At 32.0% G+C, this 26,040-nt stretch overlaps 1 long non-coding RNA gene across 1 annotated transcript; it reads left to right on the top strand.

Moving 5' to 3' along the window:
* The first annotated feature begins 9,064 nt into the window (after window positions 1-9,064).
* Window positions 9,065-15,887, top strand: LOC133821161 (uncharacterized). Its single transcript, XR_009887349.1, has 3 exons — window positions 9,065-9,292; window positions 15,445-15,539; window positions 15,649-15,887. It is a non-coding gene; the product is annotated as an uncharacterized LOC133821161 (long non-coding RNA).
* The last annotated feature ends 10,153 nt before the right edge of the window (window positions 15,888-26,040 follow it).

The raw sequence follows: 26,040 nt of genomic DNA, 5'->3' as shown, positions 1-26,040 counted from the left end.
TGATTTTCCATTAAAATTTTCTAGTTTTTAAATTTAATGAAACAATCATTTTTATGTTTAAGTAAATAGACCAAAAATTTTCTACTAAAGTCATCAACAATGGATAAGAAAAACCTGTTTCCACCGTGAGTTTGAATTCTGCTAGGCCCCCGCAAGTCAATGTGAACATATTCAAGAGGTCTAGTTGATTTATGCTTTCCTGTGGTGAATTTCAATATGTGTTGTTTTCCCCTAACACATGTCTCACAAAATTTCAATTTATTGACCTTTGTTTTCCCGAGTAGCCCTTGTTTTGATAATTCCCTTAAACCAGTTTCATTTAAATGAGCAAATCTCCTATGCCATAATTATGTGTCCTTTTCTTCAGCTTGTACCACATCAGCCTCACCATTACTTACAGGTGCTCCATTCAAAACATACAGCCCATGCTTCTTACAGCCCTTCATGATGACCAAAGATCCCTTGCTAACTCTGAGTTGACCTTTTTTTGCCTTATATGATAGTACTTCATCATCCAAGATACTCAATGAAATCAGATTTCTTTTAAGATCAGGAATGTTTCATACTTTCTCCAAAGTTCTTATTAACCCATCAAAGTGTTTAATTGATACAGTACCAATGCCATGAACTTTACATGATTGATCATTCCCCGTGAAAAGTCTTCCATTTGAAACTTCGTGATAATCTTGGAACCAGTCAAGTCGAGGGCACATATGAAAGGTACACCCCGAATCTAGTATCCATTCTTCTGAATATCATTCAAAAGTTATAGCAAACATTTCCCCATCAGAAGAGTCTTGTTCCTCTACTACAACTGTAGTATCTTGTGGTGTTTCCTCTATCGTCATTTTTTTAAAACTCATGGCAGATTCTTTTGATGTGACCAATTCTTCCACAGTGATAACACTTGCGTGTGTCCCTTCCTCTAGATTTGGACCTTGAATGTCCCCTGTTTGATTTTGAAAATGAGTTGTTGAATCTGGTTTGTGAGTTGTACTTCTTTCTTGAGTTCCCTCTAAAAGTGCTTTGTCTTTGTAACATCTCGTATTTTGAACACCGTTAGTAGCCGGTTGGAGCCAGTGAAGAATTTTGTGAAATATTATTTTGATAAATAATATTTTGTGAAATTATGTTATTTTGTGAATTTTATAGCCGTTGTGCTAATTTGATAAAGGGGTTAGGCCTATGAAAAGAAAATTAGTCTTGGACCGAGGGGCAAACCCTAATAAAGGAAAAATCTCGGATTAGGTAAAAGGAGGAATACTATGGCATAAAATATTTGGCAACTGGGATCGTATAGTCGAGCCAGTAAATTTAAGAAAAATTGATTGATGATTTAATTCCAATCTACCGGGTTTAAGAATGAAAATTCTTGCCCGAGCCTCTAAGGGCATTTTGGTCAATTTGAGTAAATTACCAAAATTATGTGATATGTGACAAAATTTATTTTTGGTAACATTTATTTTATTTTAGCTTGGACATATTTAAAAATGATAGGGTAAAAATTTGGTTAAATTTGGAGAGTGAAATTACCAAAGGGCCCTTGAGTGTATTAGAAGTGAGTTAAAAGGGGCAAGGGCATTTTAGTCATTTCCAAAGCAGGAGAGAGGGTGTGATGGGTAGCTAGGCTATGCCTGATAACTCTACAAAATAGAGTTATTTGACCACTTTTTATGTTCTAAAAGTTGCTTAATTCTTGAGTTTCTAATTGATTTATTAAGTTTTAAAGTAATTTTTAATTTATTGGGTTTGTTTTGATTTTATATATTTTTGTGTGTTTTTATAGTTATTTTGTTGTAAAATGTATAGTTTAATTATTTAAAATTAATATTGTTCGGTTAGGAGTAAAAAGATGTAATTTTAAACTTAAATGTTAAATATAAATAAAGTTTTAATTAATATTTTCATGGAACTTATGTAGTATATTTGATGAATGAAAATATTTAGTTTTAGTTTAATTTATGTTTTTTTAATAGGAGATATGTTGTATTTTTTAACTCTTGAAAGCCAAGAAAAAGAAAGAAAAATTGTGGCAAATGTGAAAACAAAAGACCCAAAGCCAACCTCTTGGCCCAAGCCAAAAGCTTTCCAGCCGCTGGGCCAGCCCACCACGCCAGGCCCGCGCCTCCCCTGCCTTCAGTAACTTCTGCCCTGGCCCAAACTGACCCATATGCAGCTGCCTCCTGAAGCCCATTCGCCTGGCTTCCCTTGCACCAACTGAAACCCCAGCCAAGACCACACGCCGATCTCCACGTGCACCCCCTCTCTCACCAGCCAAGCCTTTACCTTCTCCACATTGGGCTGAACTAACACCTGGGCCCAGCTCCTTCCCAGCCGCCTAGCCCCTGTAGCTCTCCCAGCCATTCCGCCTGGCACCTCTTCTCTGCTCCAGCATTTCCTCAGCCTTTAGCAACTCCTTCCAGAAGCCCATATCCCAGCAACCCACGGTTCCAACCCAGCCACTTCCAGCCGAATCCTGCCAGCAGCCACAATTGTCTTGAGCCCATAAAATGCCCAAAAGCATCCTTGTCCCCTTATGTCTAAAAATACCACTTTTTACCCAAAATTTTCTACACATTTTACCCCAAAATATCATCATTACACCCTATAATTTACCCCTATTTTCCATATTATAATTAATTCAATTAATTTAAATTGATTATTTTAATAACATTTTTTTGGCTATAAATAAGGGAGTTGGGTGCCTAATTTTGGGGGAGGTTACCATACTACAAGTTCTACACATTTCAAAACCTCTCTATTCTCTTCATCTTCTTCTTCTTTTTGGTTATTTTTCTATGTATTTTTAGATGAACAATTTGGGGGTTTCTCCTCCAAATTTTCCTATTTATGTTTGTAATTTTTAGTGTGTATTTGCTATTTTAGTTATGAGTTTCTAATCTTTTTAAGATTATTAAGGTGATGATGAAACAATATGTAACTAGATAGTATTTATTTTGTATGTTGATTTCCCATTTTATGCAACAAAGTTTATGGATTGTTCTTGTTCAAATATCTTCTTTCATCTTAAATATCATGTATTTTGGATTGTTAGCACATATTTACACTTTGTTCTTCATTAGTGCAAAAGCATAATATTCTTTGTGTAAGATGTGTCATTAAATTGTACACATCCATGCTTAGAACAAAAATATTAAGTTTTGCTTTATAAATAATGTTCATTGATTTATTTGTTATTTCATTAGATTGATTTACACTAAATGCTTTGAAATTATAATTTTTAAAAGTGAAGATAGATCCTATATTTTTATAAAAACTTGTTCTTAAATAGAATATCTAATTTGAATAAGTGATGGTTTGATTAATTTTAACTATCACTAAAACTTGGGAATCAATGTACTTATAAATATTATTGAACTTATATTTTGTGGATTCTATTATCTTAATAATCTTTCTTTTACCATCTTGATTCTTACTTTTAATTTATGTTTATATATTTGTCGTTAATATCTTTATTATTGTCTTTTATTTTATTTTCATTATACAAAACTCTCATTATTAATCTTTGGAGCTAGGTTAGAATTTGTTAATTTTGATTTAAAATAGTTTTCTTTTTAATTTTATGCAACTCCTTTGGGTTCGATCTCATGCTTACACGAACACTATATTTCATATACGATTCGTGCGCTTGCGAGTTATAAATATTTAAAACATAGCCGTTTTGTGTCCATCTAGTTTTTGGCGCCGTTGCTGGGGAGTTGCAAGAGAAAAGAAACGAAATTTATCTCAAGGTTAGTGAATTCTTCTACTAGTTAATTTAATTTTTGCACTTAAAAAAACTAAAAACATATATATTTATATAAAATCTAAAAAAAAAAAGATAAAAAGAAAATTTGGGACGGTTCTACCACCCATAAAAAAAATTATACTTATATTTCTATATTTATTGTTTTTTTAGTTGACGGCACTTGTGCCTCCTATCTATCTTTTTAATTTTTATAGTTGACGGCACTTGTGCCTCCTATCTATCCTTTTAATTTTTATAGTCGATGGCACTTGTGCCTCCTAATTTTGTTATAATTTTGTTGTAATTTATCTTGTTGTTATTTTTATTTTTGCAAGTTACTAGTTGATGGCAATTTTGCCTCCTAGTCTTTTATTTTATGTTTTAATTGATGGCACTTGTGCCTCCTAATTTTTACCTTCTTTTTGTTATGGTTGATGGCATGCTATGCCTCCCTACTCTTGCCTAATTTTTGATAATCTTACTTAATTTTATCTTATTTTTCTTTGTCTTTTATCATATTATCATGTAATTGTTTAATATCTTAACATTGTTTTTGTTCTCTTAATTTTATTTTATTTTTCTTTTTACCTTAATTGTCATTTAAAAAAAAATTATTAGTTTGTCATTTAGTTTACCATATGGATCATTTTAACTATAGTTGGAATTCTGAGTACAACTATTATGAGCACTCAAATTTAAATTATGGAGAAACTAATGATATGTATATGATGCATGAATCTTTTGATATCCATTTTACCCCCACCTATAATCCAAAATTTTCATGGAGTCATACCCAATCTCAAATGAATCAAGGGCATGAATTCAACATGCCTAATCCAAGTCATGCCCAATCCGGCCTATCATATCCCATTCAACAAGAAATGAGTCCATCTTTAGAGGTTACCCTACAACAGTTCATGCAATCAACCTACCAAAATTTACTAGCCCAGTCTTAGTCGATCTCAAAAATTGAGACAATAGTAGGACAACTTGCAACTGTTATAGAGTCGGAAAAACAAGTTTATCCCAACCAACTCATTTCCAATCAAAATAGTCAAATTGAAAGTGAAAAAGAGAATGAAGTTGTTGAAGAACTTGTAATATGCATCCAACCCCCTGATGAAACAAAAGAGTTGGATAAAATAATTCTTGAGACTCATGAAGAAAATGAAAAAGATATAATCATATCTCAAGAGCCCATAATTGAACAAATTTGTATATTTACTCAAAATGAAAAGGAACCTAATATAGATATGCAATTTTCTTATTTTATTGATATTCCATTAAAACTGCATATTTCTAATTTTCTTGTAGGTGCGATGTTATCAATTATTATTTATGGCATTTGCATCAAAGTCATAACTCACCCTACTAATGAAATTCTACACCATCGATTGGGTGTAGGTTAAAAGAAAAAAAAGAATATTAGTCGAGCTAAAGACTATAAACTAAAATGCTTTGTGGGAGGCAACCCATACTTTTTATGTTTCATTTTATATTTCACTTGTTGTTGTGTGTCTTTCTTTCATGTTTTTTATAAAAACCTAGAAGGAAACTTCTTGCCCAAAAAGAAAAAAGAAGAGACGAAAACAAAGGAGACAAATCAAGGAAGCATTCCTCAAAGGGAGTAGTTCTTAATCTTTTCTATTTTATTAAACATTGAGGACAATGTTTCATTTAAGTTTGGGGGTAATGTGTATGTGTGTTTTCTTTGTGTTTTTGCATGTTTTTCAATTGTTCTAAAATTCCAAAAAAAATTTATTTTCTTTATTTGTTTTTATGTGATTTTCATTTGTTATATATTGTCAAAAAAAATTATTTTCTTTGTTTTGTTTGAAAAAATATTGGTGATTTTTCATTTTCTAATGATAAGAATTATGATTGAAATTGTTATTAGTTCTTAGAAATATATAAATAATTATTAAGCTTTACTTTTAATTTTTAAAGTTAGTTTTGTTTAAATATATATTTGTCATAATATGTCACTACTCTATTCTATTCGAATTTGTGATATTTGGATATAGTTTATTTAAATATTAAATTCTTTAAATCTCTAAATTTTTTTTTTAAAATCCTAGAATTTGCTTGATTATCTCTTGAGATTTAATTTATTTTTGTTTGCATAAGCTTGTCTAAATGTTCACATGATGATTTGATGTTTTTGTGTTTGTATGTTAAGTATCTATTTTGAAAACAATTTTAACTTTTCAAATTGATTACATAAGCTTTACTTTTATTTGTGATTTTCTTTGAATTATTTCCATTATGTAATTTTTGAGTTAAACATTTGACATCACCAATTAAAAAAAAATTGTGTGTGTTTTTAATTTTTCTTTTGCTCGAGGACTAACAAAATATTAAGTTTGGGGGTGTGATAACTCTACAAAATAGAGTTATTTTACTACTTTTCATGTTCTAAAAGTTGCTTAATTCTTGAGTTTTTAATTGATTTATTAAGTTTTAAAGTAATTTTTAATTTATTGGCTTTATTTTGATTTTATATATTTTTGTGTGTTTTTATAGATATTTTGTTGTAAAATGTATAGTTTAATTATTTAAAGTTAATATTATTAAGTTAGGAGTAAAAAGATGTAATTTTGAACTTAAATGTTAAATATAAATTAAGTTTTATTTAATATTGTCATGGAACTTATGTTGTATATTTGATTAATGAACATATTTAGTTTTAATTTAATTTATGTTTTTTTAATAGGAGATTTGTTGTATTTTTTAGCTCTTGAAAGCCAAGAAAAAGAAAGAAAAATTGTGGCAAATGTGAAAACAAAAGACCCAAAGCCAACCTCTTGACCCAAGCCAGAAGCTCTCCAGCTACTGGGCCAGCCCACCACGCCAGGCCGGTGCCTCCCCTGCCTTCAGCAACTTCTGCCCAAGCCCAAACCGGCCCATATGCAGTTGCCTCCTGAAGCCCATTCTCCTGGCTTCCCTTGCACCAACCGAACCCCCAGCCAAGACCACACGCCGATCTCCACGTGCACCCCTTATCTCACCAGCCAAGCCTTCACCTTCTCCACATTGGGCCGAACCAACACCAGGGCCCAACTCCTTCCCAGCCGCCTGGCCCCTGCAGCTCTCCTAGCCATTCCGCCTGGCACCTCTTCTATGCTCCAGCATTTCCTCAGCCTTCAGCAGCTCCTTCCAGAAGCCCACGGTTCCAACCCAGCCACTTCCAGCCGAAACCTGCCAGCAGCCACAATTGTCTTGAGCCCATAAATTGCCCAAAACCATCCCTGTCCCCTTATGTCTAAAAATACCACTTTTTACCCAAACTTTTCTACACATTTTACCCTAAAACATCATCATTACACCCTATAATTGACCCATATTTGCCATATTATAATTAATTCAATTAATTTAATCAATTTAATTAATTTAAATTGATTATTTTAATAACATTTTTTTGGCTATAAATAAGGGAGTTGGGTGCCTAATTTTGGGGGAGGTTACCATACTACAAGTTCTACACATTTCAAAACCTCTCTATTCTCTTCATCTTCTTCTTCTTTTTGGTTATTTTTCTATGTATTTTTAGAGGAACAATTTGGGGGTTTCTCCTCCAAATTTTCCTATTTATGTTTGTAATTTTTAGTGTGTATTTGCTATTCTAGTTATGAGTTTCTAATCTTTTTAAGATTATTAAGGTGATGATAAAACAATATGAAACTAGATAGTATTTATTTTGTATGTTGATTTCCCATTTTATGCAACAAAGTTTATGGATTGTTCTTGTTCAAATATCTTCTTTCATCTTAAATATCATCACTACAAGAAATATAGTTTTTAGAGGCAGAATTATTACCGGCGGAGTTAGTCCGCCGGTAATGTGCAGTATATTAGCAGCGGAGTACTGGGTCCGCCGCTAATACAAAATGCAGGTAACTGATCTTTAAATTTAATACCGGCGGCCATTTTACCGGCGGGATAAGGGATATAGCGGCAGGACCGGGGGCGGCGGGTTATGGTAATACCGGCGGGACCCGCCGGTAATAGTTAATTCCGGCGGGGTAATACCGGCGGACCTCCGCCGATGTTGTATTACCGGCGGGGTAATACTGGCGGACCTCCGCCGATGATGTATTACCGGCGGGGTAATACCGGCGGACCCCGCCGGTGATGTATAAATGAGCTGTGGGAATTGGATGAACATATTGAAAGATTGATAAACGGGTTCAAAGAACCGACCTGTTTGTTTATGACACGAGAGAGTTACACACAAAAGAATAGGTTTTTAGAATAAAAACCCTAACCCCATTAGCCATTTCAGCTGCTACCCTCACTCGACTCTTACCCTTCTCTTCCCAAACACCTCACACCTCTGACCACACTCGCAACCTTCTTCTTCATCTGTATGTTTCTGAACTTTAGATTCTTCTGTCTTCTTTTTCTTTGTCTACTTTTAGGTTTTGAAATTTTTTATTTTTCTTCTTTTGCCTTTGATTTATGCAGGTTTGAGATTTGGGTTTCTTGCTCAAACATTTCTTACTTCACAATCTGTGTTTCATAGAGTCAGAGACAGATAAGATTTGGTAAGAATCATATGTCACTCACTTTTTTTCACTTGGATTTTAAAAAAATAAATTATTTAGCTCGATTGGAGCATGGACAGTGTGTGTATATATTTATATCCCTATATCTATACTGATTCTTTCTGTTATGTATTAATCTGGATTTTACTTTGAATAGACATTGTTTTAATTACTAAGAAAGCAAAGAAGATGGCTAATGAATTTTATAGACTTCAGTCTAATGTGTTTGTGGTTATGTCTTTTAGTGGAATGTGTAAGTGTTTTTATGTGCTTTCAGTTATTGACTATTTCTTATGATTCTGTTTTTTCATCTATTGACTTTTGGAGTTTGGGCTTTGTATAGATTGAATTTATCTGTTCATTTATGTTTAATTTAGTGCTGTTACTCCTAAATTCGTATTGGTCTATGGCTTAAAATTTATAAATGAGCTGCTTAAGGGCCCTTTTTTTCTCTGATTTAGAAATACCGATTAATTTGATTTCTTCTTATTTTCTGTTACGTGGGTATATGTTCTTATTTTTCCACATATTTTTCAATGTTATTTCTCATTATTACTTGATTTTTGTAAGGTTTATAGATTTGATAATATAAACTAAGAGTAGATACATAACTAAGAGTTTTTTAATACATACTAAGAGTTTGTGAAAATGCCTCTCTTAGTTTTTAAATTTTAATCAAATTTATTAAATTCTTAAAGAGTTTTTTCGTCACTTCTATAATTTTTTTTAACACCTTATTTGAATTTTTTTTTTGATTGTGCTAGGGATTTAAGTCTGCTTTTAGGGCTATATTGCGCCCTTTTTAATTTTGGAAGAACTATCTTTGTTGCTTTATACAACCAGGTGACTCTTTCATTTTTCTTTTTCAAACCTTGGTTGATTTATCAATTTTATTTATGGATTTATCAAAATTGATTGTGTGTATGTATTTTTATTTCAGACTTGGATCGTTTACAATATTGAAGTTTGAAGTTTGAAGGTTCTTTGGGGTTTTTCTCAAGTATGTATCGTTGTTTACTCTGTTTGTCTATTTACTCTTTTTGTTTATTCTGTTTGTTTGTTTACTCTGTTTTTTATAAAATAAATTATTTTATAGTATTTGACTGGGATTTTTATAAAAAAAAAACATTGATAATATGTTTTTTATACAATTTACAGTTCCTGCTTTGCCGCTGTTTATTCTGCTAAGCTTGATTATGACATGAATATATTAATGGTTAATTATTATGAATGAAAGAGAAACTTGATAATGATGTTTTAGTCTTTTAGATCTACATATATAAGCTTGATAATATTCTAAGACACTCAACCATTTGAGATAGCCTAACTTGTATAATAAAACTCTTTTTTAATAATGTACAAATAATTTAAAATTTTGTAGGAAATAACTCAAAATTGATATGAACAAAAAATAAAACTAAAATTCTCGAAGTTAACAACACACAATTTTGAAAAAGGTGGTATATAAAATTTTCTTTAAATAATAAATTATTGATGTTAATTAAATAGTTAATATTATTAATTATTTAATTTAATTTTTAATGTTATCTAATTAATAATATTAAATATTATTAAATTATTTTAATATAGAAATTGAAAATTTTATTTAATAAATTTTTTTACAATTAATAATGATTAATTAAAAATTACTACATATCTTATAATAATTTATTTTTTATTAAATAACATTATCTAATTGAATAATTTAATTTAATTTAATTTAATACAAATCTTAAAAATTAATAATGATTAATTAAATAGTTAGTATTATTAATTATTTAATTTAATAATTAATGTTAAATAATTAATAATATTAACTATTATTAAATTAGTTGAATATAGAAATTGAATATTTTATTTAATACAAGTTTTTACAATTAATAATGATTAATTAAAAATTACTACATATCTTATAATAATTTATTTTTTATTAAATAACATTATCTAATTGAATAATTTAATTTAATTTAATACAAATCTTAAAAATTAATAATTATTAATTAAATAGTTAGTATTATTAATTATTTAATTTAATAATTAATGTTAAATAATTAATAATATTAACTATTATTAAATTAGTTGAATATAGAAATTGAATATTTTATTTAATACAAGTTTTTACAATTAATAATGATTAATTAAAAATTACTACATATCTTATAAAAATTTATTTTTTAATTAATTAAATAATAAAATTTTGATTCAATATTATTTAATTAAATAAGTCTTTAAAATTAATAATGATTAATTAAATAAATAATAAATTATTATAAGAAATTATTTTAATTTATTAATTAAATATTATTATCTAATATTAACTATTATTAAATTATTTGAATATAGAAATTGAATATTTTATTTAATACAAGTTTTTACAATTAATAATGATTAATTAAAAGTTACTACATATCTTATAATACTTTATTTTTTATTCAATAACATTATCTAATTGAATAATTTAATTTAATTTAATACAAATCTTAAAAATTAATAATGATTAATTAAATAGTTAGTATTATTAATTATTTAATTTAATAATTAATGTTAAATAATTAATAATATTAACTATTATTAAATTAGTTGAATATAGAAATTGAATATTTTATTTAATACAAGTTTTTACAATTAATAATGATTAATTAAAAATTACTACATATCTTATAAAAATTTATTTTTTAATTAATTAAATAATAAAATTTTGATTCAATATTATTTAATTAAATAAGTCTTTAAAATTAATAATGATTAATTAAATAAATAATAAATTATTATAAGAAATTATTTTAATTTATTAATTAAATATTATTATCTAATATTAACTATTATTAAATTATTTGAATATAGAAATTGAATATTTTATTTAATACAAGTTTTTACAATTAATAATGATTAATTAAAAATTACTACATATCTTATAATAATTTATTTTTTATTAAATAACATTATCTAATTGAATAATTTAATTTAATTTAATACAAATCTTAAAAATTAATAATGATTAATTAAATAGTTAGTATTATTAATTATTTAATTTAATAATTAATGTTAAATAATTAATAATATTAACTATTATTAAATTATTTGAATATAGAAATTGAATATTTTATTTAACATTATCTAACAAATTATTAACTATTATTAAAAAAAATTTATCTTATAATAACATTATCTAATAAATTTTTTTACAATTAATAATGATTAATTGAAAATTACTATCTTATAATAATTTATTTTTTCTGTCTCGGTATTCTTGCGATTGATGGTTGTTGACCACAACCATCGATTACAGGGATATCGACACAGAAATGATAAGTTTAAAGTATTAACAATAAAATAATGAATGAATTGTTTTTCTAATTTGAATAACATTTTCTAATAAAACATCATAAAATAACATAAAATATTATAATATTGCATAAGATTTAAAAAATGATAACAAATTTTTTTGTTATCCATTCCTTTTCACATTACTAAAACTCACAAACTCTTGTAACACTCTAGATGGCGATTGACAAGACTTGGACAACATTGAGAAATCGTGCTTGTCAAGAATATTGGAATGGTCTACAATCTTTTTTGAGGATGGCCTCGGAATATAAGGATTCTGATGGAAGAATTAGGTGTCCGTGTGTCAGATGCATAAATAATAGGCTTGAAATTTTACCTGTTGTCGAAGCACATGTATTCGATATGGGGTTTTATCAAGGTTATGAGAGGTGGATTTATCATGGGGAAGCGGAACTAGATGTTGTTGATGATGAAGTTGACGAGATGATTCCCATAGTGGAGGACTTCCTCTTACCGACAGCTGAGCAAGTAGACAATAGTGGCGCAAGTCAATATTACGACGAGTTATTTGAGGAGATTGAAGCTGAGTTGTATCCTGGTTGTGATTGGATTTCTTCCCTTAACTTCTTAGCTAAGCTATTACATTTGAAAGTTAGAGGGAAGATTCCTAACAACATATTCGATGAATTATTGAAGTTGTTAAAGATTTCCTTTCCGAAGGAAAATAAAATTCCATCAACGTACTACGAGGCTAAAAAGAGATTGAAGAAATTAGGGTTGGGATACGAGTCGATTCATGTGTGCCAATATGATTGCTGTTTATTTTACAAAGAGCATGCAAACAAAGAGGAATGTCCAGTTTGCGGAACTAGTCGATGGGTTACTTTTGAAAAAACTAAAGGAAAAAAGGTGCCACATAAGGTGATGCGTTACTTTCCATTGACACCCCGGTTGAAAAGACTATACAGCTCAAGGCTTACAGCGAAGGACATGCTATGGCACCACACTGGGAAATCGAAAGATGATGGAGTGATGCGACACCCGGTGGATGGGACGGCGTGGAAGAACTTTGACGTCAATCATCCTGGATTTGCAAGTGATCCTAGGAATGTCCGTTTAGGCTTAGCTGCTGATGGATTTAATCCATTTGGCAACATGAACCTGGCATACAGCATGTGGCCTGTGGTGTTGGCGAACTATAATCTTCCACCTTGGTTATGTATGAAAGACAACAATTTGATGCTGACCATCCTTATTCCTGGTCCAAAATCACCGGGTAAGGACATAGATGTATTTCTAAGACCATTGGTGGATGAGTTGAAGGAGTTGTGGGCTAACGGAGCTGTTACGAGAGATAGTACGACCAACACTATGTTCAAGCTGCGCGCAGCCCTTTTATGGACAGTCAATGATTTTCCAGCTCGAAGTAGTTTGTCTGGATGGAGTGGTCAGGGATACAAAGCTTGTCCTACATGTAATGAAGACACTTCTTCAATTCGAGTGATCGGTAAGACATCGTATGTTGGTCACAGAAGATTCTTGCCCAGTACACATCGAATGAGAAGGAACACTGAGTTCGATGGACAAATTGAGAGAAGACGTCCTCCGAAACGATTTACTTGTGAGGAAATAGTAGAACAAGTGAACAACCTTCCACCCCAAGTTCCTGGAAAACACTTGCAGTTTGGAGGTGTGAAACGTAGAAGAGTTGCGGAAGATAGAAATTGGAGGAAAAAAAGCATTTTCTACGAGCTTGATTATTGGAGTACAAACATTTTAAAACATAACATTGATGTCATGCATGTCGAAAAAAATGTCTGTGATAGTCTCCTCGGTACAATCTTGGACAATGATAAGTCTAAGGACACCACTAATGCAAGATATGATTTGAAGAAGATGGGAGTAAGGGAATCATTGTGGATTTATGAAGATGAGAGTGGAAAGTTGATGAAGCCGCATGCTTCTTACGTGTTAACTCCTGCTCAGAGACAACAATTTTGTCGATTTATTAAAGAAGTGAAATTTCCAGATGGCTTTTGTTCAAATTTGAAGAAAAAAGTAATCGAGAATGAAACAAATATCATTGGGTTGAAATCCCACGATTGTCATGTTATAATGCAACGATTATTGTATGTGGGTGTTCGCAAGTTTCTCCCAAAAGATATATCGACCACCATTTCTGAACTATGTAGTTTTTTCAGGCAACTATGTTCGAGGACTATAAATGTTACAGATATGGAGGAAGCACAAAAAGACCTTGTTCAGATATTGTGCAAGATGGAGTTGATCTTTCCTCCGGCTTTTTTTGATATAATGATTCACTTGGTCTTACATTTGCCTGAAGAAGCAATTTTGGGTGGACCGGTATTTATGAGATGGATGTATCCTTTTGAAAGGTACATGAAAGAATTGAAGAACTACGTGGGAAATAAAGCTCGTCCTGAAGGGTCAATAGCTGAAGGCTATGTCGCTGATGAGGCTATGACATTTTGTTCGATGTATTTCAAAGGGGTTGAAACTAAATTTAATCGTCTTGATCGCAATAAAGATGAGGTGTATGTCCCACGACACCTTACTGTGTTTCAATCTCAATGTCGTCCCCTAACAAAGGGAACTCTCAAGCCTCTAGATCTTGCGACTCGTGAAATGGCTGAATGGTTCATCATTAACAATTCACCCGAAATTCAGGGTTACTTAGAGTAAGATTTTTCCCTTTAAAGTGAAATTTATGTTTATTCCAAATTATTTTATCTAATGTAGTCAAAGCATTCAAATTTACAGCGAACACCTAGTAGAGATCAAACTGAAATTCCTAGATGGTGATCATAATCATTTACAGAAGAAAAATTTTCGCCAGTGGTTTCATAAGAAGGTAAAATTGAGATTATTTTTAAACCTTTATTCTTGTAATGATATTTTTATCATTCTAATATAAGTTTATTAATTTATTTAGATATATGACTTGCACAAACAAGGATCTTTAGAGAATGGTGATGAGTTGCTAGCTTTAGCATCTGGGTCAGATCACTTGGCAACATACTACGAAGGTTGTATAGTTAACGGTGTTCGATTTATCGCTTATGATCGAGATCAGAAGCGCACCACACAAAATAGTGGAGTGTCTGTTGCGGGAACTGAAGGTTTTAACTATTATGGCACGCTTCAAGATGTATTGGTCTTATCTTTCACTGGTGCATATTCAGTTGCATTGTTTAGGTGTAAATGGTTTAACACTGATCCAAGCAAGAAGAAAACAATCACTGAAAATAATATCACCAGTATAAACGTCAGTAGCGAATGGTACAAAGATGAGCCTTATATACTTGCTAGTCAAGCTAAGCAAGTATTCTATCTCGATGATCTACTTAGAGGCCGACACTGGAAAATTGTTGAGGATGTCAATCACCGTCAAATTTGGGACATCAAGGACGATGAAGCTGATGCAGATGTTGATGTCGTACATGACATAAACTCATCAAATTTTGTGTTGACCGTGGATCTCGGTCAGTTGGTTATGGAATCTCATGAACCTGCAACATATATTGCCACTATACAAAATTCACCTGCTGATCAATTAGATGAAAATTTCATAAATGACGACTTAGGCGAAGAAGAAGTCGATGAAGAAGATGAATTGCTAGTTGATATATGTGAAGATGATGTTAATCATGTGTCTCCGATTGATGTTAATTTAATTAATGATGACAGTGATAGTGATTATTCTTCTTAGTTTTTATATTTTTGTAATAATGACAATTGTTTAAAATATAATATATGAGACTTGTAATCATGATGTTCATTTCCATTGGTGATATTTGATACTAACTAAGAATTTAATACTAACTAATCATTTTTGTTCCTAAGTACAATGTCAGCAGATATAGCCACCTCTCACGGCGGAGATGGTGGAGGTCTAGACCCGCCAGATCCTAGTAGAGTACCATCTTCCTGCGAGTCAGGTTAATAATAATTTTCAAATTTTGCTCATAGCTTGAAAGTCAAGCTCAACGAATGTTTAAATATAATATTAATATTTCAAAATTTGGTTATTCTTGAAAATGTGGATAGCTGAAGTGCCGAGAAGAAAGGGTCGTGGCCTGGCTAATTCGAAGCCACTTGAAATTCGACGGCGAAATGCCGGGAAACCACTAGATCTTCAGCTTGATCCTAGGACGGACAAAGTGGTTGGCTTGGAGGACCAAGCTTTTGTCCGCGAGATAGGCCTCCAAGTCACTTTGTTGTTGCCAGGACATTACTTGGATTTCGCTGATATACCTCAACAATTTAAGGAACAAGTCGTACAAAGGATGAAGGTACAAATTTATAACAACTCTTGTGGTATAATTTTTAATGTAGAAATCATTTACAAACTAAACTAACATGTTATTTTTAATGTAGTATTTTTATAATGTTGATGGCCATCCAGAACCCGGGAGAGTTATGAAAACTATCTACACAGAGATGCGCAAAAGATATTTTGAGAGAAAGAACATCAGACATACTCACTTCAAAAAATATTACTCTAATCCGGAAGATTTGTAGAGTGTTTTAGTTGCCCCACCTGACCATTGCTCCAAGGAGAGTTGGAAAGATATTGTTCAGTTGTTTTTGAGCCCAAAATTTATCGCGCGATCCAACCAAAACAAGAAAAACAGAAAAGAAATGAAGTATACATCGACGCAAGGCACAAAATCGATGGCGGCTAAGCGTCACCAATTTGTAAGTAAAAATATTAATTTAATTTAACAAAATTTTACATTCTAACTTCCTATCTCTAAATTTGTATAGGCGAACCCTAATGAACATGTTATTGATACTTGGAAAGATAGCCATTTGAGAAAATCGACAAAAGTTTTTGTCAATGACACAGCTCGAGAAACTTTTGTAAGTTTAAACTTTTGTGTTATTATTTTTATTAAACTATGTTACTGATGTGTTTCTAACACTTTTTATGAACAGGAAAAAATGACGGAAGAGCTCGAGAGGGCACGACTTCAAAGCCAGTCTCAAGGACCGACGGAGGGATCTGAAACTGGATCTGCTGCTGAATCCTCGTCGATCGATCAGTACGAGATTATGAGTAAAGTACTTGGGGAGAGGTCTGACTTTCAAAGAGGAGTAGGTTACAGCAAAGGCAAAGGGAAAAAAATCAGCTTCCAGCTCCACAAGTCAAAGTCAGTCACAGGCCCAACCTCAGGAAGACATTGCTACTATGGCGGAAATAATTAAGTCAATGCGTGAAGAGATCCGGATGTTGAAATCTCAACAAGGTCCATCTGGTAATCCTCAGCATACCAGTACAGAAGCTGAGTCGCGGTTTGAAAGCCTTCTCCAAAGATATTTACCATCACAACCTGAAGGTGGTATATCTTCTCAAAGTCCACCTCCTTGGTCGATGCCACAACAACAACAACATGTGTATCCACCTCAACAGAATTATCCAAACACGTATGGACGCTCCTCCCAGTCCCCTCCTTTTTATTACCCCGACCTCCCTACAGGATCTCATACGTCACATCCTAGGCAGCAGCATCCACAGCAGATGTATGGTCAATTTGCGAGTTCATCGCAGCAGCAGAGGTATGGTCAGTTTGAGAGTTTTTTGCATCAGTCTCCCTCGCCGCGACCACATGCTCGACAATTTAGGTCATCTTCGCAGCATCACTCTACACAAGCACCACAGTTTGCTTCACCACCGTTGCCGCGCCCTAATACTAGTGATCAAGATATTGATCTTAATGAATATTTTACACCAAGTTGGCCTGATCAAAACAATAATAATTAGATTATGTTTTTTAATTATATTAAGACTGAAATTTTATTATGTTTATTTTATAATTAGTTTATATTTAATTAAAATGAGACAATTTGTATTTTATTAAGTTAATTTTATGATTAATTACAATATTATTTTTGTTTGATGAATATTAATTGTGTTATTAATTATTATATATGTTAAATAAGTATTATATGTATATTTATTAAGAAATAAAATAAAATTAATTGTATTATTTTAATATATGTAATTTAATACCGGCGGATTATTAGAGGCGGAATCCGCCGGTAATAAACGGGTCTCGACGGTTGTCAGAGTTGCACATCACCGGCAGGCCCCGCCTCTATTATTCCGCCGGTAATAATACAATACCGGCGGATGGTGTCAGTCGGTCGGTAATGGTGTTAATACCGACCGATTATCACCGGTGGGGTTTTACCGGCGGACCTCCGCCGGTAATAGAAAATACCGGCGGATTCACCCTGTATTACCGGCGGGATCCTCCGCCGGTAATTGTAATTTTTGTTCTTGTGCATGTATTTTGGATTATTAGCACATATTTACACTTTGTTCTTCATTAGTGCAAAAACATAATATTCTTTGGGTAAGATGTGTCATTAAATTGTACACATCCATGCTTAGAACAAAAATATTATGTTTTGCTTTATAAATAATGTTAATTGATTTATTTGTTATTTCATTAGATTGATTTACACTAAATTCTTTGAAATTATAATTTTTAAAAGTGAAGATAGATCCTATATTTTTATAAAAACTTGTTCTTAAATAGAATATCTAATTTGAATAAGTGATGGTTTGATTAATTTTAACTATCACTAAAACTTGGGAATCAATGTACTTATAAATATTATTGAACTTATATTTTGTGGATTCTATTATCTTAATAATCTTTCTTTTACCATCTTGATTCTTACTTTTTAATTTATGTTTATATATTTGTCGTTAATATCTTTATTATTGTCTTTTATTTTATTTTCATTATACAAAACTCTCATTATTAATCTTTGGAGCTAGGTTAGAATTTGTTAATTTTGATTTAAAATAGTTTTCTTTTTAATTTTAGACAACTCATTTGGGTTCGATCTCGTGCTTACACGAACACTATATTTCATATACGATTCGTGCGCTTGCGAGTTATAAATATTTAAAACATACCCGTTTTGCATCTATCAATGCCCTAGTGTACTCAAGTGTCTATGACACCTACCCTAGGAAGAGTAAGAGACTACCTCACCCATTGGCTAAACCTCCAATCATTCCCTTTTACACATCCAATCATTATTTTTTTTTTAATTTCCTTCTTTTTCCTCAAGAAAACAAAAAGGAACTCCCTCCATTTCTCTCCCCGAAACCGAGAGCACTCTCTCTACCCTCCATGTCTTCCATTTTCTCTCCTCAAGCTTAGGCACTCACTCTCCGTTGAAGGAAGAGAAGCTCAAGGAAGGCTAGTGTACAAGTAAGTTTGAAATCTTGTCACTTTGTTTCTCTTCTTCTTCAAATCCGAAACCGTAAGGGGTGAATATGCATGCATGTGATTCTAATGGTCATGTATGGCATGGATCTTGTATCCTAGGGTTTAAGAGAGGTTGTTCTAGGAGGATCTCAATATTTGAAGCTTGTTGATGATTAGTGAGAACAAAGGTAAGGATTTTAGTGTTTTGGTAATTTTTCACTCATCTCCATCTTCTACCCTAACACTCTTTTAAAAAAATATGCATGCGAAACTTTGGGGCTCGGTTTGAGTGTATATAACACAAGGAGGAAGTTTGGAAGGCAAAGGGAACCTCATCTCCAAGCTAGAACCATCAAAGGTAGATTTTTGGGTGGTTTTGGTTATTCATGTTAGATCTGGTTGTATAGGTTTTTTTTTAATTTTATTCTATGCTTGAGGATTAGATTGGTTGATTTTTTGATTTTCATGCATACATGTGGCTAGAGTTTTGCTAGTTGTGTTTAATTTTGCTAGAATGTGTAGAAATGCATGCTGCCAAGTTTTCGTGGTCTAACTTCCAACGGGTTAGATCATACCCTACTACCTCTGTTTGTGAAAATAATTTATATAGTTGCATAGTTCTAGATGAGTACTTGACTTTATGCTTTGAAAAATCAAATAAAGGTGTTTTCAAACCTAAGTTATGAACTTTTTGGCATCTTGATGCAATCTGGAAAATTTTTGGGCAGCATGCACTGCCCAGATAGTTGTGAATATTTAACACGTTTTACTGAGCCAAAAGCCATGAAATTTGGTAAATTGTTAGTTTAAATATGTATAAGAATCACAGAAATTTTTTAGAGGAAAATGCAAAATGGTTAAAAAGTAATGGTTTATCAAAGTTTTCCCTAATAATTTGAAAATGAAATTTCTAGGTAGCAAACACTGCCCAAATTGTCTTAAATTTTTTAATGGGTTACCGTACCTTAAAAATTATAAAATTTTGAGAGAAAATAAATTAGATATGATTAAAGATCCTGATAAAAGTTTAGAAAAAAATTGGGCTACGGTGTAAGAGAAATAATTTTTCAAAGTTCCCTAAAAATGTGAGAAAAACTCATGGGCACGGGCACTATCCAGATTTCTTTAAATTGTTTAATAGGTTTTTCCATCGTAAAAATTATGAAACTTGGTGAGAAACTTTTCAAGATATGTATCAAGACTGGTAAAATCTTAGATTAAAATATGTTACAGTTTAAGAGTAGTAATTTTTCTAAGTTGTCCTAAAAATGAGGAAAATTAGTAATTTCGAACATTAACAAAAAAAAAACAAGTTTTGGGAGGTTAGTTCTCCTAACCTAAATTGAATTTTGACGTGAGCTTTCGCCTGGTACCCATCATTAGGATGCATAATACGTGAACGAGATTTTAAAGAATTGTGGTTAGAGAACCTAACATAGAATATGAGCTTAAAATCAAGATTTTTGTCACGTTAAAATGAATAGTCAAAAAGTTAGTTTCAGAATTGGAAATGAAGTTGTTTGAAAAAATAGCTAAAGTTTTGGATATCTAACCAATCCCAAATTAGCTTAAGGTTATTGAGAATTCAATTTTACCATTTTCTAAACACGGGGTCCAATTTCCCTTTGTTGACTCATTTTTTCGTTATCTTGTCTAACACCCAAAGAATAATATTGAGAAGTCCTCCAAGCCATATGCTTCCAGGGTCGAGGTCCTCTAGGCCTGAGGACCTTTAGGAACCCAGGAGAAGGAATGCTCCAAAGTAACTCCTTCCTTCAAGCACTCCCAAGCGACCTCATACATGTGGATCTGCCAGCTACTGTACATATATGTCTGAAATATTGCTGAACAGAGATGGTTTGGGGCAGCCTATTGCTGGGGTGAATTTCAATGACACCAATGTATCTTTTTTTTTTCCTGAGTTTAGCTCTCAATGAAAGCACCAAAATGTTGACTCGTTTTTTTCGTTAACTCGTCTAACACCCAAAGAATATTATTGAGAAGATTTTTTAGAGCTAAATAAAGTATAAGAAATGTGTCTAGCCCAGAAATAATGGATAAAGAAAATTTTATAGTGGTTCAGCCCCAAAAAGATGGCTTACATCCACTTAGTCACTGTTATTGATCTTGCAAGCCATGTATTACATTTGTATTTAACTTTTTGCTATTTGACTCTATTGAAGATGGAGAGAGCTCTCTCTATGAAAAGTTGTCGCCCCCTTTTTCCTCTCCCCTCTTCTCTTATTTATATTGAAGAGTTAGGGTTACATTTGAGTATGAGCTTAAGTTATTGGGTTTGGCCCAAGAATTATACAAAGTTACAATTGACTCATGATCTGGACTGATGGGTAGTGATACTCCAAAAATGGGTATAACAATTTATATTTCAATTTCTTTACATTTTCCATTTTCTTTTCATTACATTAAATTATTATAATATATATATGTATATAATACATGAAGTTTTATTATTATATGAATAATAAATAATATATATTAAACATATAATTTATTTAGATATACAATTATACATATATAATAAATGTAATAATATTTTACTTATACAATGAAATTTTAATTTTTACTATATATATTGATATGTATGAGAAACATATAAATTATTCAGATATATAATTATATTTTACTTATACACGCTATAATAAATGTAATAATACTTTACTTATACAATTGTAATGAAACTTTAATTTTTACTATATATTACAAGAATCCTTACAAAATCGTAGACAGCAAAGAAGTTTTATTAGTATTTGACAGTGTTTACAGTTACTGTTAATATATAATTAAAAAAAAACTGTCAAAAAATATGCTAAAACCAAAAAAAGTGTTAAACTCGCGTTTATAATAGATAAATATGTATTTATATAACTCGGTAAAAACAACTTACAATGCACGTTTATTTAGTTTTATATGCTATAAACATATTTTAAAAATAAATAAACTAAAACATTATTTATAGTTTTTTTTAAAAAAAAACCATTAAACTAAAAATTCATTATATACATATTTTTTTTTATATATAAAGATATCATTCATTCTAATTTTAAAATTGAATATTTTTGTTTCTAAATTTCTTTTAGAAAAAATGTGTATGAATTTCAATATACAAAAATATTTTTTTTTAAAATCTAAATTAGAATTATTAATTTAAAAAAATTATTTGATAAAATTTTAATTATTTAATTTAAAAAATTTAAACCCAACAAAAATTTATATATAAATATTTATTATTTAATTAATAGCTCAAGCAATTAAAATAATTAATTTTTCTTTAAAATAAACAAATAAATGGAAAAATAAGAAAATATGTATATTTATGTCTTATTTCATGATTACATATATGTTTGGATAAAAAATACATTAAATGACAAAATATATAATTATAAAAAAAATAAAATAATAAATTTTAGTACATAAATATTTTTTTAGTTATAGTTTTAATAACATAATTGATAAAGTAATTTCAAGACTTTAATATAAAAATGTTAAAATATGTGATAAGAAATTATTATGACTTATTTATTACTTTTTTTTTCTTTTTTAATTTATTTATCTTATTTAGATGACTTTAAAACTAACGTTGTTATAAAACAATAAAAAAAAAAATTAAATCTAACAGAAAACAACAATTTCTGATAAACCCATATTTATCTATAACATAACATTTATAAAAAGCTCAACAAATTTGGTTCATCTATTTTGCCATTTTGAGTACTGTTCATTGGTTTTTCTATTGTCTTTTTATACTTTTTTTATTTATGTTAATTTGAAAAAAAAAAGTCTTAATTTAAAGAAAAAAATATATAAGGGAAATTTGATAAATCATGCTTATATTAGCTTAATAATTAAAATTTGAACCAAAGTTAACCACCATATGATACCAATGCTCATCTTTCATTTAATACCAAAAATACCCCTCTCAAAACACATTTCCTCTCTATTCTCCCTCTTCCTCTCTACCTCTCTTCACCATACATTCTCTCTCACTCTCTCTTCACCATACGTATTACACACAAGATTTTCATACTAAAATCTTGCAAGAAAGATACACATTCGGACATTGTGGATTGTTTGAGGAGAAACACCAAGCTTTGTGTTATTTTTGCTCATAGTGAAGAGATTAAATGGGTAAGTGATTTTCTTTGATTCTTGTTGTTGTTGGTTGTTTTTATGATTTAGAATGCTGTTTAGATGTTGGATCTGTAGTTTGTTGGTATTTTTTGCTGTTTTTTGGGTGAAAATCGTGTTCAGTGAAAATCTGCGTTTTTTTTTGGGTTCCCTGAGTTTTTTCTAAATGCCCGATAGTGTCCGATAGAGGCCCGATTCAGGCACGATAGTTGTTGAGTTTCAAGGTTAGGGATGAAGTTCCGATGGCAACCTGATGGTTGCCCGATAGTTTTGGTTACCCGATGGTCATAAAGGTCCGATAGCTACCCGATGGTTGCTCGATTATTATTTTGAATCTATACGCCCTTTAAGTACGATAATGGATCGATAATAGTCCGATATATGCCCAATTTTTGTTTTTAAGCTACTGCGGACCTATTAGTACGATGGTACCCGATACTTGCCCGATATTAGTTGTTTTAAGTGATCAAAAACTTTGCCCGATACCGCCCGATATGGCCCGATTCTGGTACGATGCTAAAAAATGCCGAACTAAATTTCGACATTTTGTTGCCATTTACTGATTTTTTTTTCTTTGTACATGATAGGGTCAACTTTGTTCGCGTACTTGATGTATAATGGTGTTTGGGAGCGTGAAGGTAGATATTTGATTTTTAATGGAGCCGAAAATTTAACGTTCAAGTTGGAGAAGGACATAACTTACTCATAACTTGTTGAACTTTTGTACTCAGAGCTGGAGGTTGACAAAGTGCAGTATGACCTAAAATTAGAAGTGAATTATAAGTACATGAAATGGTTAATGTATCAGCCTGAACTTATAAGGAATGACAAATGTGTAAGCTTATATTTGTCAATGCTTTTGAAGAAGCCAGATGAATTTGTTCCCCTTTTTGTGACTTTGGTGGAGAAGAATATCATTGTTGATCGTAATCCTCCACCAAGTACTGTTAAGGATACTCGTAGTGAGGTTGGGACTTATGTTCCAGAAACAAATCCGGAGGTGCTGGTAGCCACTGCTGTACCTGAATCAAACCCTTTCATACCGACAGTTGATCATGTAGCACAGATGCCATTTCATGATGATTTTCCTGATTGTCCTGACCCTGAAGATGATTTTGAGGGCAATGACGATTTTCCTGATTATCCTGAACCTGATGCTGATTTTGATTGCAATGATGATGTAAGAGACAACCAAGAAACAGAGGTCCGTTCTCAAGCTTTGAACCTGAGTCCACTGTCGTACCAAATACCAAGGCAAACAACATGTAGAAGTAGACCCCGTAGAGAAGATCGCCAAACACCTGGTACTAGTAGTAGTCGTCCAGACGGAACAAATGATGCTAGAGAATTTAGTGATCCACTCTCTTCTTCGACATATTATACTAAATTCAAAGCTCAGATGTTTACAAGAGAAGACATTGAGGATAATAGTCACTATATATCTATGGGTGGCACATCGGGCGGGGAGATTCATTTAGGAAAGTTTTTCAGAGACAAGGAACATTTAAAGAAGGTTGTTGGCTTGTTTGCAATGAAGAAGGGATTCGACTTTATAGTTAAGAAGTCTGGTACTGATGTTTGGTACATTGCATGCAAGGATCCTGATTGTGGGTGGAGGTTAAGAGGGAAGAAGAAGCAACTTTCTAACATGTTCGAGGTGACAGCATTTGAAAATGTACACACATGTTCCTTCGATGTTCAAAAAAAAGATAACCGTCAAGCATCACCTTTGGTAGTTGCCGAACTGATCAAGGATAAATTCTCAGTTAACGGTTCAGATTATTTAGCCTCCAAAATAAGAGAAGATATGAAGAATTCTTTCGGGATCGAAATGAGTTATGAGAAGGCTTGGAGATGCAGAGAGAAGGCACTCTACATAGTTAGGGGTACGCCTGAAGCTTCATATTCGAAGTTACCTGGGTACTTGCACATGCTGCAGTTGAACAATCCCGATTCCATTACTGATTTCAAGGTATACGAGGGTCGCTTCAAGTATTGCTTTTTTTCTCTGGGTGCTTGTAGGCGGGGATTCAAGTTTTGTCGACCTGTTATATGTATTGATGGGTCCTTCTTGAAAACTAGGTATGGTGGCCAAATGTTGTGTGCCGTGGCATTGGATTCAGACAGCCACATATTTCCGATTGCTTTCGCAATAGTTGACAGTGAGAACCACGACTCTTGGACCTATTTCATGAGGAAGTTGAAACAAGCGATTGGTGATGTTGAGAACTTAGCATTCGTATCGGATAGGCATCAAAGCATTGTTCATGCTTTGGAACTTGTCTTCCCTGATGCACCCCACGGCGCATGCTACCACCACATTATTATGAACGTGGCTAGCAAGTTCAAGACTGATTGCTTCACAGATCATATTTACAGTTGTGAATGCTCGTATAAGAAGACAGATTTTGAAAGAGAATTTGAGAAGATAAAAGCAATGGATGTTGTTGTTGCACTATATCTTGAGGGCATTGGATTTGAAAGATGGGTTCGTGCGTACTTTCCAGGGGACCGTTACAATGTAATGACAAGTAATTGGGCTGAAAGTTTCAACAGCAAAACGAAGGACACAAGAGCCTTCCCAATCACTGCTTTTGTTGAATTCATCAGGTTTACTATTCAAACATGGGTTGCTACTCGAAAGGAAAACGCTGAAAAGTGTAGCACGACTCTATCACCAATTATGGAGGGGGACTTGTCATGTCAATTTGAGAAATCTCGGTTCTTAAGCGTCGACAGAGCTAGACCTTATACATTTAATGTCCACCCCGGAGGAACAGTTCAAAGTGGTGGTATAGTTGATTTGGAGGCACGAACATGCAGTTGCGGCCTATTCCAAATCATGAAGATTCCTTGTCCACATGCATGTGCTGCTGCCCAAGAACGAAATATTAGCATGTATGCATTGTGCTCTCAATATTACACAAGAGAGTGTTGGAAGAGCACATATGAGGGGACAATTATGCTAGTTGGTGATGAGGATGATTGGGAATTGCCTGAAGACATTAAGAACATCCAAGTTGGAGTACCGATTGAGAAGAAACCTGTAGGCCGACCGAAGAAG

The sequence above is a fragment of the Humulus lupulus genome, chromosome 3 (genome assembly GCF_963169125.1).
Source record: "Humulus lupulus chromosome 3, drHumLupu1.1, whole genome shotgun sequence".
In the NCBI taxonomy this organism is placed as follows: Eukaryota; Viridiplantae; Streptophyta; class Magnoliopsida; order Rosales; family Cannabaceae; genus Humulus; species Humulus lupulus.
This window is presented reverse-complemented; position numbering and strand designations above follow the sequence as displayed.